The sequence below is a fragment of the Corvus kubaryi genome, unplaced genomic scaffold, assembly GCF_017639235.1.
Source record: "Corvus kubaryi isolate FWS band 111438036 unplaced genomic scaffold, C.kubaryi_AGA036_p1.0 split1-37355, whole genome shotgun sequence".
NCBI lineage: Eukaryota > Metazoa > Chordata > Aves > Passeriformes > Corvidae > Corvus > Corvus kubaryi.
In genome coordinates, this window is record NW_024582078.1 from 353,996 (window position 1) to 366,749 (window position 12,754).

Here is a 12,754-nt window from a genome sequence, read left to right on the forward strand (position 1 = left end):
GGCTGGGGGCTGAATCCCCCTGATCCCACCCTGATCCCACCCTGATCACACGGAGATTTGCAGCCGCTGAACTCGGCAGTGTTCCCTGACTGCCACGGCCCTGCACGTCCCCTCCCCAGGGCTGCTCCTGGCTCCCCAGTTCAGTGCTGGAGCAGAGGATTTCAGCGTGGAGGGGAAGGGCTGGGGGTGTTCAGTGTGCCCAGTGCCCACTCTTCTAATGAGATGCAGTCCAATAAATAACTCAAGCCCCAAACAGAGTCTCTTTATCATCAAGAAACGAGCAAGCCTTGCAGCTTAGCCACGCACAGATTTTACTGCTCTGGCTACTCAGAGCCAATGGCCTTAATCCCATCCCTGCTGGAGGGAGATCTTAGAACCCACAAACACGGACCTAAAACGTTTCTTTTTTTCCCTCATCCCCGCTTTGCAGTATTGTAAGATGTGTTGAAATGCCAGATAAGCCAGGGAGAGGCTCAGAAGGGGTTCCTGGGGTGCTGGGAATGGCTGAGCCCTGGAATGGTTTTACTGGGAAACAGGCTTTGCCCACACTGAACAGGGCAGGGGGGAATTTTCCACTGCAGAACCCCATTTATCACCCACCCTGAATCGTCTGACTGTGAGCTGGGGGTGGCATTTTCCCTGCTTCTCTAGATCCTGGTAGAAATAAAGGCTCAAAGCAGCATCCCCAGAACGCCGCCTGTTCCCCCCCAGCGGGAAGAAAAACAAATGTATAAATGCAGAGTTTCCCTAGAAAAATCAATCCCAGCTCTCCATCCAGCTGCTGGAACCTCCACAAAGCCACCTGGATGCGGGTTCACATCCTTGCCGTGGGCTTTTGAGAGCCTTTTAATTAGGAGCCGGCACTAATGAAGGTAGGAGAATTTCCTGGATGGGATGTTGCAGGGCAATGCCTGATCCCGGCTCCGGGCACAGCTGGGGAGACCTGGGAAGCCTGGATTCACTCCCAGCTTGCCGCGAGGTCTTGAGCAAGCAGGCTCGTGCCTCAGTTTCCCCATCTGGGTGTTCCCTCCCGGGGAGTGCTGAGCTGCGGGGAGAATGTCTTTAAAAAAAAAAAAAGAGAGAAATTAAGGAGGTGTTTGTGTATTCTGCAAAAAGCAGCTCTGGGAGTCAGCTGAGGACAGTCCCAGCTAATTGGGAGGGGAGAGCTGGACTTTATTTGCTTATTACGGCCCCGGGAGGGCTGGGCTGGCACAGGGCTGTGGGCACGGCGAGGGGCTGGCAGTGCCCACGGCCCCAGTGCCCCTTCTGCTGGACCTCAGGGTCTTTTTCTCGGAGAGGTGATCGGAGGGAGAAGGAAGAACACCGTGCCAGCAAGGTCACCCCTCCCTCAATTGTCCCCAGCCCCCTCGGTGGGGACAGCTGGCTCCTGCCCAGCCCATGTCAGTGCCACGCGTTGAGCTTGGCACGGCAGAGAACACAGCGCTCCTCCCAGCCAGCTGGGGGCCAGGGAAAACCTTGTTTTCCTGCTTTTACACTGGGAAAAGGGCATCTCGGAGAGGTGCAACACAGCCCCAAGGACCCGTCTGCTGCCTCCAGCTGCTCCTTCTCTATCCCTGGAGTGGGGATTTGCTCTCCCCCACCAAGCTGGTGCTCCTCGAGGGCTGAGACCCCACCGTTACCTCCCCCATCCCTTTTTCTTTTTTTTTTTTTTTTCAGCTGATTCATGGAATTTCTGCTCCGGCAGCACCGTGTTGCTTTAAGCTGTTTACTCGAGTTCAGGAGGCGACAGCTCACAGGGTATTTTTAGCTCTCCGGGTAGCGGAGCGGGATTAAAATGCAGTCAGTGTTACAGACGCTGGGGCTGAATCAGTATTCCTGCACAAGCGTCTCCGTGCCAGCGTTTTCCATTGAGTGTCTGAAAAACCCAAGTTTCCATGGAGACCCAGCTCCAGGGCAACCCGTTTTCCTTGCAAAAAATAATGACAATAAGATAAAATAAAATAAAATAAAATTTTAAAAAGGCAGCAGGTAGAGAGCGGGAGCAGGGGGTCGACCATGGGATGGCACCAGGAGGAGGGTGGTGGCTGTAAATCCCAATCCCTTCCCGCTGGGATGTTGGGGCGGAAGCAGAGGCGTGGGCGTGGGTGTGAAATGCTGGTAAAGGTGGTTGGGTGTGGGCTGTGCTGCTCGAGCCACCCCGTGCCCCTCTGGGGGGGTTTGGGGGCTGGGTGTGCTCCGTGCGGGGCGGGTTTGGTGCTTTGCTGTGGGGAAAAGGGGCAATGTGACGCCAAGGTTGGGTTTGGAAGGGTGGGAACAGGAATTGTCACCCCATCTCCTGGAGCTAAATGAGTTAAATCAGAAGATTCTCTCACCCGTGCTGGATCTGTGTCCTCTTCTGCCTCGAGGCATCTCTGAAAGGGCTTCTCCAGGGGCAGGTTTGTCTCCAGTCCGATGTGCGGGAGCAGAAACGCCCTCGGAGGACGCGAGGCTGGAGGTGTTGGCTCAGGGTCACACCACAGGACTGCCTTGCCTTGGTTTGCTCGTTGGCCATCGCAGAGACCTCAACCACCAGACTCTCCCATGGAGAAGGCACCGAAACATTGGGGTCTCTGTTATTTTCTAGCTTGGAAAATTCCCCCCTGATTTTCCCCCCTCCTGCTGCATCTTCCTTGGAAATTTGGCGGAAAACTAAGAGAAAACTCTTCATCATTGCAGGGCTTTTCTCTGATTTCTCCTGCCTGTGCCCAGCACTGTGGTCAGGACTCAGCCCAGCTGGTGCAGTGACAGTGCTGGGTGGCAAAGCAGGGCAGCGGGACAAAACCCAGTGCTCCCAGTGCGGCACGGGAGAAGATTTGGCAAGTGGGACCCAGCAATGAGATGCTGGTTTGGTTCTCCCAATAACCACAGGATGGCTGGCCTGGGGACCCATCCGGTGGCACCCTTGGAGGCCCCCCTTAGTGGGGATGTGGACATGGGCCGGATGCTGAAGCCAGCAGTGTGATTTTCCTGAACAAGCCACATCCTCGAGCCCGCTGAGATGCGAGTCGGAGCCACGGCGTTTCCTGCCCGATGTTTTCCCCCTGCTCTGGTGGGGTTTTTCCATGTGGTGATCCAGCATGTGGAAACCTTGGAAACCCAACCTGCAGCCACTTCTAGCCACCCTGAGGGAGGCCGAAAAGCACAATGAGAGCAAGGACAAAGCAGAGCCAGCTCTCGGTCAGCCCCAGCACTGCCTCCCTGCACGGGAATGCTGCATCCGCAGGGCCAGCCCATGGGTGACGTGTAAATGGTGCAGCTGCTGGGCAGGGATGGACCATCTCTGTGGGGATGAGCTGCTTCTGGGAGCAGAAGGCTCCCCAGATCCCGACCTCCTGGTGAGATCTCTGTCCTAGATGTGAGGGCAGGTGGGATTCACGCAGAGGCAGAAGGCCGCGGACGGACGGAAGCCACCGAAGCCCCGGTGCAATCGGGCACTTCAAGGCCACGCTCTCCACAGCGCCGTTCGTTATTTCGATTTTTCAAACCAGTCATGAGCAGCCAGGGTTGAACAAATTGCTCCATTTTCAAAGCGGAATTTGTGCTTCGCCATCCATTACCTGGGGAAAAAACCCTGAGCTCCCATCTGCGGAGAAGCTTCCTTGCTTTCTCGGGGGTGTTTTCATTAAAAGAGTGATGGGTGTTTAACACCCCGTGTCCTCCGAGCCAAATCCAACTCCCAAACTGGTACCAAACCAAATGATTTTTGCTGCAGCTCCTCTCAGCCTGATTGATTAATATTTCTGCCCAAGCAAAGAAAATGTCCTGTGAAAAGGCTCCTTTTGATCTAAAAACTGTTGTCATCGGCTTTTTTTTAATTGAGAACCCCTTCCACTGGCATTAATAGCTGCTCCCCCAGCCCTGCCCTGCGCTCAGCATGCCTGAAACAGTTCCTATCCAACAGATGATTTTCCAGCATTGGAAACAGCTGACACGATGGGATTTCATCTCCATTCACAGGGAATTTAGGCAGACTTGTTCCTATTCAGGCTGTGCTCAGAAAATGGGCTGTTTTCCTTGTTCTCGGTAATAAAAGAGGAAAAAAGTCATTTTTCTGCCCAACTCCTTGCTTTTTGTAGTCTTGGAAACTGTGTCGCTCCCCGTGGAGTCAAGGCGGTGCTACCAGAGGCACTTTGGTGCTGCAGGGTCGTGGTTCAGCTCTTGGATCGTGGATTTGGCCAAGGTTTGGCACAGGTGAGGAGAGGGCCACCCTGTGCTGCTGGGATGGACATTCCTCTGGGATGCAGGAGGTGAGCCGATCCCCTGGGAATGGTGTCACCAGGGCAGGAGTGTCCCAGGGAGTCCCCTTGTCCCTGGGCTGGGGAGCACGTGCCAGGGGCATTCTCTTGGCACTGCCAGAAGCTCAGTGGTAACCAGGGGCTGATTTTGTGTGTCTGAGGCTGCATGGAACACGTGCAAATGAATTCCCTCTTATCCCTGCCCAGGCTGCTCCACTGTCAGCCTTTGTTTTTTTCCCAGCGTTTTTTTCCTGCTCCCAGAAAATGGTATTTGGGGAACAGCCTGCAGGAAAAACAACCAACCAACCAACCAACCCCCCAAACTAAACCACAGCACTCCAGATATCCACTGACTTTATTTCAGCAACCTGGCTGAATTCTCCGTGGGAGCCTGTGGCTCTTCCTGGAGAAAGGAGGATTTTTGCAGCTTTTCAAAGGTTGGTCTCAATGTCCTTGGAGGCGTTTTCCAACCTAAACGATTCTGTGATTCCCAGCAGTGATGGGAAGCAGGGATGGGCAGAGATATGTGATAAACCCGATGTGTTTAAGCCCTGGTGGGAAGCATTTTGCAGCAGAGCTTGGAGTCCCCCCTTGAGCATGGAGGGTGCAAGAGACTTGGCCAGGGGAAGAGGGGAGAAGCCCAAGGAGCAGCTTTCAGTATGGATCGTGGAATGGTTTGGGTTGGAGGTGACATTAAAGCCCATCCCATTCCACCCCCTGCCATGGGCAGGGACACCTTCCACTAGCCCACGTTGCTCCAAGCCCCATCCAACCTGCCTTCTGACACTTCCAGGGATGGATGGCTGCTTCCAGCTGGAAGAGATACCATCTCCTCCCAGACTGCCAGCAAGGGGAAGGTCAGTGGTGTCCGAGCAGCTCTGCCAGGCTGCGGCAGCTCCTCACAGGGTCAGCCCAGCATCGTCCCCTTTGAACGCATTTCTGCTTTCCCTGCAAACCCCCCGGCCCCTCTCCAGGGGACCCCAACCCCCTGCAGCCCCTGCTCTGCATTTATAGCTGCCACTTGCAGCTCTTTTGTTGTTTTCTGCTGTTCATTTTAAAAAAGGCAGCTGACACCATCTCACTGTCCATGGAAGGGAACTATTTAGGGACACAACCAGTGGGTTTTGGAAAACTTACCATAACGGGAGAGCTGCGGTTCCTTCCAGCCGTGCGCCCTCCCTGCTCCTTGCCAGCCAGCTCTGCTCAAGGGGACACTTTAAATGGGATGTTAACAACTCCAAAAAATACCACAAAGCAGTTTCAGAGCAGAATAATTGGGAGTCAGCTGCAGCTGGGGGCTCTTCGTGCTTCCCGAGTGTTGTCCCTCTCAGAGAAGGACGTCACATTCCCGTCATTGGTCTAAGAGTCCTTGGAGCCAGTCGGGGATGTTGAAAGCCAGCTGAGCTGAGGAGCTTGGCAGGGCTGGGATTTGTGGGGAGAAATGGCCTTTTAAGATGCTGGGGCTCTTAACTCATCTGGAGCAGCGCTTTGGAAGAGATTAAGGAGGAGGAGGGAAGGGGCAAGTTCTCCTCTCTGGTCTTGGCTGTGGCCGTGATGGGGGGGTTGTGTTGGCTCTGTGCAGCAGAATGAGAGCTCCTGTATCCCAGAAAATGATAGGGATAAATTGGGGATAGATGGTGAGGAACCCCCTTGATGTCCCCCATCCTCTGCTAAAACCCCTCAGGAGACACCGTGGGTTAGAAGTTCCTGGTTGTGGGGCTGCTGCTCTGCTCTCCCCCTACTGCCCCTTGGAAATTCCTTGCTTGGAATTCTTGGGCTTTTGCTTCTAAATTTAGCCCTTTCGGGGCAGGCTGGGTATGGAGGAGGGTAGACGATAGATAAGGAGGAGGAGAAGCCCTTCTTTCTCCCTCGGTCCATCGTCTAATCAAAGGGAGCCCGACTTTAAAGGCTCCTTGTTCAGCATGGAGCAGACAGGGAACATCCATCATTAAAAATGTTCAAGGGCTTTTGTTCCTCTTTGAAATTGCTGGCAATGACCAGGCTTGGAGCAACCTGGTCTAGTGCAAAGTGGCCCTGCCCACGGAGGTTGGAACAAGAGGGGCTTTAGGTCCCTTCTCACCCTAACCATTCCAGGATTCCATGACTCTAAACACAGCCTTGCTGCTCCTTCCCCTCCTCATCAGCCCGCAGGCACCACAACAAGGACCCAGCTCCAAGGAAAAGGAATTTAAATGCAGGAGATCCTTGGGCTGCTGGGATGTCCCCACCCCAAAATGCAGCATGCAGTAGGAATTGTCTTCTTTTCACGTTCAGCCCCTCTCCCCATTTCCCTCTGAAACTGCACAGATGTTACTGGAGCCAGAGAGGCCTTTGGGGATAAAACAGGGATGTTTTCCTCTCTCTCGTGGGTAAGAAAGCAGCTGCTGGGGTATGGCCGTTGTCCTAAAGCAGCTGTAACCAAAAAGCCAAGCCAGCGGGAGGGGGGTGATGTGCCCTGGGGTTCAGCTCTCAAATCTGCACCGCGCGTTTGGGTCGTGGTTTCTTTGGGTCAGGACCTGCTTTTGTCCCCTCTGCCGGACAGCTCCGGGGGCCGTATGGGGCCAGGACACTCTGCAGAAGACTCTGCTGCCGGCTGCGGGTTAGAGGTGCGGCCAGGGAGGCCGGGAGGGGCGGTGGGTGCCCGTGCCCAGGATGCTGCTCTCGGCAGATCGATGCTAATCCCGTTGTCTGTGCTGCAGAGCCGGAACCGCCCCGAGGGCCACGGGCAGGAGCGAGGGGTAAATCGGGGTGGCTCCCGAGGCACCCGAGTCCCTCATTGCTGCCAGCTGATCCTAAAAGAGGGGCAACAAGGGATCCTCAACTCCACAGTGGGCAGGGAGCTGCTGTTGAGGGAAGGGCTGCTGGTTTTTGTGGTCGGGGTTTGTGCCCGTCCTCAAAACCTCACTGGGAGGGAGGAGAAAAGAGAATTTTCTTAGTGAGTCCCTTCCTTCATGAGCTCCGTCCTTTGTGAGCCCCAGCCTTTGCTCCTGGCTCCTCTCCTCACATTTCACTGCTGCTTTTCCCCTCCACATTTTCAGCCTGCAGGACAAAATCATGCCTGGAGGTGCCGTCTGCCCTTCCACCACAGCTGCCACCCTGTCCACATCCACACCCCGCTGCCGCTGCATTTCCATGGGATCAGACTCTTCCCAAGACGCGGGAAGAAACATTTTCCAGGCTTCTCCCTCCAGATTTCCCCCGTGGAGGATGCAGGTGGATGGGTTTTGCCCGGCCTGATTGAAATTCGGCTCAGCACATCCTGGCTGGCGATCAGTCCTGCCCATCACCGCCCCGAGCCGCGGCAGAGCGGCTGCTCCGTGCTGATACGGCACCGAGCGGCTCCCGAGACCCCCGGCCTTGGCACATCGGGCTGGGAACGAGCGAAATCTGCTGGGCTGGGGGAGCTAATTAGTCTAATGGGGGAGAAAATTGCTGCGAGGGGATGGGAATCATCCATCCACTTCTGTGCCCGAGGCAGGCTCGTGGACGCGGGTGGGAGAGGAGCAAATCGCCAGCCCCGGGTCCTGCCATCGATGCACTTTTTAGCCTCGGGCGCATCATTTAAGTCCCAGACTCGGCTTTGATAGCCCAAATCAAGGCTGCTTTGGCTTTTTCCTCGTATTCTGCTCATTTTTGTGGCTAGAAGGGCCCGTTGTGTTCAGTAACTTTGACTTCCTGCATTAGACAGGCCATAAAATGCTGCGTGGTGCCGAGTCTTGTTATTAGCATTTATTACTGCGGAGGGAACGGGCTCGGCGAGCGCAGCTCCATGGGTGGGGAGCTTTTTAAAGCAATCACCTACGGCCATGCAACCTGTTATGAAAGCTCTGCATAACCAGGATGGATTTGTTCTGTGGGTAATGAGAGGAAAATCAACGCCTCTTGACAGAGAAGAGCCTGGTGTGTTTGTTCTGGAAATTAGGGGGGTCGGCACAGCTGTTGGAGGTGTTGCCCCCCATCTCAGGTTCTTTTCCTTGTGCAGGTGGGGATGGTGGTGGTTGGCAGCCGAAGGAGCTGTGTTGGCTCTGTGGTGCCTGCCTGGAGCAGGGCTGGCTCCCTGGCTCTCCTTGTGGGCACAGGGAGCCGTGTTGGGATAATTCCTGGCTAGGAAAACGCAGTGCTGAATGCTTGATCGTACCTTTCCCTGATCATCCTCCGCTTTCACACCGTGCCCTGGGGACGGTCTGGGCTCAGATCTGCCTCCTCCACCCCTGCTGACCAAGAGAACGCTGATTTTAGCACTGAAAGCTCCAGTCTGGGCAGAATCTCACTGTGTGAGAGGCTTGAAGGGCATAAAATGGGGCCTGCGTGGCCAAAGCCGGAGTGGGATTTGGTTCTGGGTGGAAGGAAAGAGCCAGGAGAAGCCCTGAGGCGAGGGAAGAGCTCAAGATGGGCACTGGAACAGGCGCCCAGGGGGCTGTGGAGTGTCCCTCTCTGGAGACATCCCAAACCCGCCTGGATGTGTTCCTGCACCCCGGCGACCCTGCCTTGGCAGGGGGGTTGGACTGGGAGATCTGCAGAGGGCCCTTCCAAGCCTGACCGACCTTCCCACCCTTCTGTGATTCTGTGAGAGCTGGCAGTGTGATGGGCACAGGGTCAGGGCAGCACAGCTTGGAGGGCAGCTTCGGGAGGGATTAAGGGGCACCATGGTTGCTGGGATGTTCCTGAGGAGCAGAACAGGAGCAGGACGGATTTAGCACAGGAGCCACAGTCCCTTTGGTCTTTATCCTTCTGCTCCCTGTGCCCACCTCTGAGGCTTCTGCCCACCCTGGCCCCTCCCCATCACTGTCAGCTCTGCCCCTGCAGTCCCTGCACTGCTGGGTGACAGTGCCACCACCTCCAACCACACCTGTACCTGTCACCCATCAACACGACCCCCAAAGTGACGATCTCAAGGGCTTCTGTGGACCAAAACGGTGTGCAAAGGGCTTTGGGGGAGGCTGGAATTTTTGCTACACCTGGGTATTTTTTTCCTCCTTCCTGCACAGTGGAGCCTGGGGAGGAGAAGGGATGAAAGGACCTGAGGAGCTTTGGGGCTGAGTCCAGCCCTGCAGCAGCTCCTGCAGGACCTTACCTGCTGCTGGAGAAAGGCAGTGAAGGGAGAGGGAGAGGAGGAGGGACAGCCTGAACTCCTGGGGATGTTCAGACCGGCTTCTCTCCCCTCTGATTTGGTTTAAATTAAGCCATCTGGTCACATTAAATGGTGAATTACCTCAGCTGCTGCTGCTCTCCCTGTGGGAACAGTGGCCATAGGGGAGGGAGAATGCTGGAGGGCTGCACCCCTGGCCCCCAGGAAAATGTGGATGCCATGGGGATGGGCGACATCTCCCCTTTGGTGTTCCAAGCAAACTGGAGCCGCTCCCCTGGGAAGATCACAGCCCTGCTGCACTGGCCTTGGAGGAGGGCTCAGAGCTGGTCTCAAATCCATCTAATCAAGCCAAGCGTGGTGTCCCCTCCTTGTCTGGTGTCCTTGGGAGTCCTTTTCCGGGCAGCAGCACCAGATCAAGCGATCAGAGCTCTCACGGCGATGCTGCGGCTCGGAGAAAGGGAGGGGGGCAGTTTAGCAGGACAGAGGGGCTGGAGCAGCCATGGGGAACGGCAGCCTGAGGCTGGAGCAGGACCTGGATTAGCCAAGGGTGGGATTTTGCTTCACTCCTGCCTGTTTCCCCTTCCTGGTTCTCCAGGGATGTCTTCAGGCTGCCCTGGGTGGGCACCCACGGTCGTGGGGGGGACCCTCTTCTCTTTGGGCAGCTCAGAGACTGACCCAGACCCTGCTGGGGGTCTCAGCCAGGTCCCCCCAGTGTGGGCTGCCAGGCCCTGGTTGAGCTTCACTGCATGGCCTCTGCCCCTGCCACACTGGATGGTCACCTGTGCCAGTGTCATGGAATCCTGGAATGGTTTGGGTTGGAAAGGACCTTAAAGCCCACCCAGTCCCACCCCTGACACGGGCAGGGACACCTTCCCACTGTCCCAGGCTGCTCCAAGCCCCGTCCAGCCTGGCCTTGGACATTGCCAGGGATCCAGGGGCAGCCACAGCTTCTCTGGGCAACCTGAGCCAGGGCCTCCCTACCCTCCCAGGAAAGGATTCCTTCCCAATATCCATGTATTCCTGTCCCCTGACACTTTGAACCCATTCCCCCTTGTCCTGTCCCTCCCTTTCCTGATGAGGGGTCCCTGTCCAGCTTCCCTGTAGCCCCTTCCGATCCTGGAAGGTGCTGCGAGGTCTCCACACAACCTTCTCTTCTCCAGGCTGAACGTTCCCAGCTCTCTCAGCCACACTCCCAGCTGCCACCTCTCCAGCAGTGCAGCACCCGATGCTGTGCCAGCACCCCAAACCCAGCCCTGCACAGCCGGGGAGGACACGGGCGCTCGGTGCTCACTGCCAGCTCCTCGCTGAGACCCCGCTCATCATCACTGCCACGAGCTGTGAGGTCTTTGCTCAGGCCTGTGCCAGGGACATGCCGGCTGGGTGGACACAGGTCACTGTAAACCACCCTGTGCCACCAGTACCCTTTCAGGACCCTTCGTGGGAACAGCAGCACTGAGAGGGAAGGGCTGGGAGGCCAGGGGGAGGGGTGGGAGCCCATTAGTGCTGGGGGAAAGAACTGGGGTGGAAGAAGTGGCTGAGAAGAAAAAGCGACAGGCGGTAGAGGGGGCATTTGGGGCTCCAAAGTGCCTCTGGGTGCTGGTAAAACTTCCCTGGGAGCCCAGGGGAGGGATGGATGCTGGTCCTCAAGGGACAACCTGCCCACTGCAGTGTCCCAGCGGTGTCTGTGTCCCCAGCTCTCCCAGGGCCCTTGGAGAGCTTCTCTGTCCAGCTGTGTAATGGTCACTGTGGCTCTGAGCACGCCGGCCCCACTGACGTGCAAAGGACAACCACTGCACTGGGTTAAAAGTGAGTAGAATCACAGAATGTCCTGAGTGGGAAGGGACCACCAGGACCATCCAGACCAACCCCTGGCCCTGCACAGACACCCCAACAATCCCACCCTGGGCATCCCTGGCAGCGCTGTCCAAACACTCCTGGAGCTCTGGCAGCCTCGGGGCCGTGCCCATTCCCTGGGGAGCCTGGGCAGTGCCCAGCACCCTCTGGGGGAAGAACCTTTCCCTGCTCTCCAGCCTGACCCTGCCCTGACACAGCTCCAGCCCTTCCCTGGGTCCTGTCCCTGCCACAGCGAGCAGAGCTCGGAGCTGCCCCTCTGCTGCCCCTTGGGAGGATGTTGAAGAACCCAGTGAGGTTTCCCCTCAATCTCTCCTTCTCCAGGCTGAACAGACCAAGTCCCCTCAGCCCCTCCTCATTAGACCCCTGCAGATCCTTCCCCATCCTCGTGGCCTCCATCGGATGCCCTCCAGTGGCTTCACATCTTTTTTATTCTGTGGAGCCCAAAAGTGCCCCAGGACTGGAGGTGAGGCTGCCCCAGAGCAGAGCAGAGCAGGACAATGCCCTCCCTGGCCTGGCCAGTGATGCTGTAAATAGTGACCGAGGCCTCTTCCCTGCTTTCCTCCTTCGGCCCCTCGGCCACTCTGTCTCTCACACTCCTCTCACACCCGCGCTGCTCTGAGCACAGCAGGAGCTGTCACTTGGCTCTGCTCCGGGCCACGTGCCCAGCCCTGGCTCGCAGCAGCTCTGGGTGTCCTGGACCTCCCCCAAGAGCATCTGAAAGCAATCCACCTTCCCAGAGCTCTTGGCAGCCGGGCTGGCTGATCCCAGGGCTCAGCGGGGCTGTCCCAGTGACCATCCTGGCAGTGGGAGGAAGGGGTTAGATCCAGACTGCAGGATGGGGCACTTGACATTCACCTGATAAAATAATGTTTCCTGAAGCTGTAGGGTCTCCTCTCCATGTCCTGGGTGTCTCCTGGGGTCAGGTTCCCCCTCTGAGGGGCATTTCAGGGCATCTCACCCCATCTGTACCTCCGTTTGTCAGCCTGTAGCTCACGGTTGCTGCCGAGCTCCTGACAGACCAGGATCCTGGATCCATCCCAGATTCATCCCGTGCTGAAATACGGATACAGGAGTCGATGGAGAATCTCCAGGGCTGAACATGCAACAGGACTTTCAAAGGACCCAGCTGAGAAGTTTTACAGTGAGCCACAGTTTCCCATCCTCAGTTCTTCCATCTCCCAGCCAGGATTTGGGGAGATATTTTCCAACAAGCAGCCAAATTCTCACAGCAGCTCCAGCCTGCATCTGACTGAGGTGTGAGAAACTCCCTCAGTGCCAAATCCTGAGCATGCAGGCAGAGCCCGGGGGGGAAGGGGCTGCACCAGCTCACCCAGTTTGGTTTGCTGGGAACGCTCTGAGTGTGTCAGTGGTGGTTACCATTATTAGAATCTGATTGTTGGCAGCCCCTACTATGGGGTCATTTTGCACCAAGAAAGATCAGCCAGGTCTCTTAAAGCATTTTGGAGAGATTTGGAGAAAAATAGAAGCTCTGGGTGTCCTCAGGCCTTGGGATTTGCTCCTGTCCCTGTGCTGCTCCACCTGCCTGTGGGACAGTTTGGAGGAGCTTTAATGGAAA

General features: G+C 56.5%; 2 long non-coding RNA genes across 2 annotated transcripts; one reads left to right on the plus strand and one right to left on the minus strand.

The window, feature by feature from the left end:
- Positions 1 to 287: 287 nt before the first annotated feature.
- Positions 288 to 2,421, minus strand: LOC121657711. Its single transcript, XR_006013699.1, has 2 exons — positions 2,334 to 2,421; positions 288 to 1,060 (listed from the first exon to the last, which is right to left on the minus strand). It is a non-coding gene; the product is annotated as an uncharacterized LOC121657711 (long non-coding RNA).
- Positions 791 to 4,047, plus strand: LOC121657710. The gene is made up of 2 exons (XR_006013698.1): positions 791 to 872; positions 1,678 to 4,047. It is a non-coding gene; the product is annotated as an uncharacterized LOC121657710 (long non-coding RNA).
- The last annotated feature ends 8,707 nt before the right edge of the window (positions 4,048 to 12,754 follow it).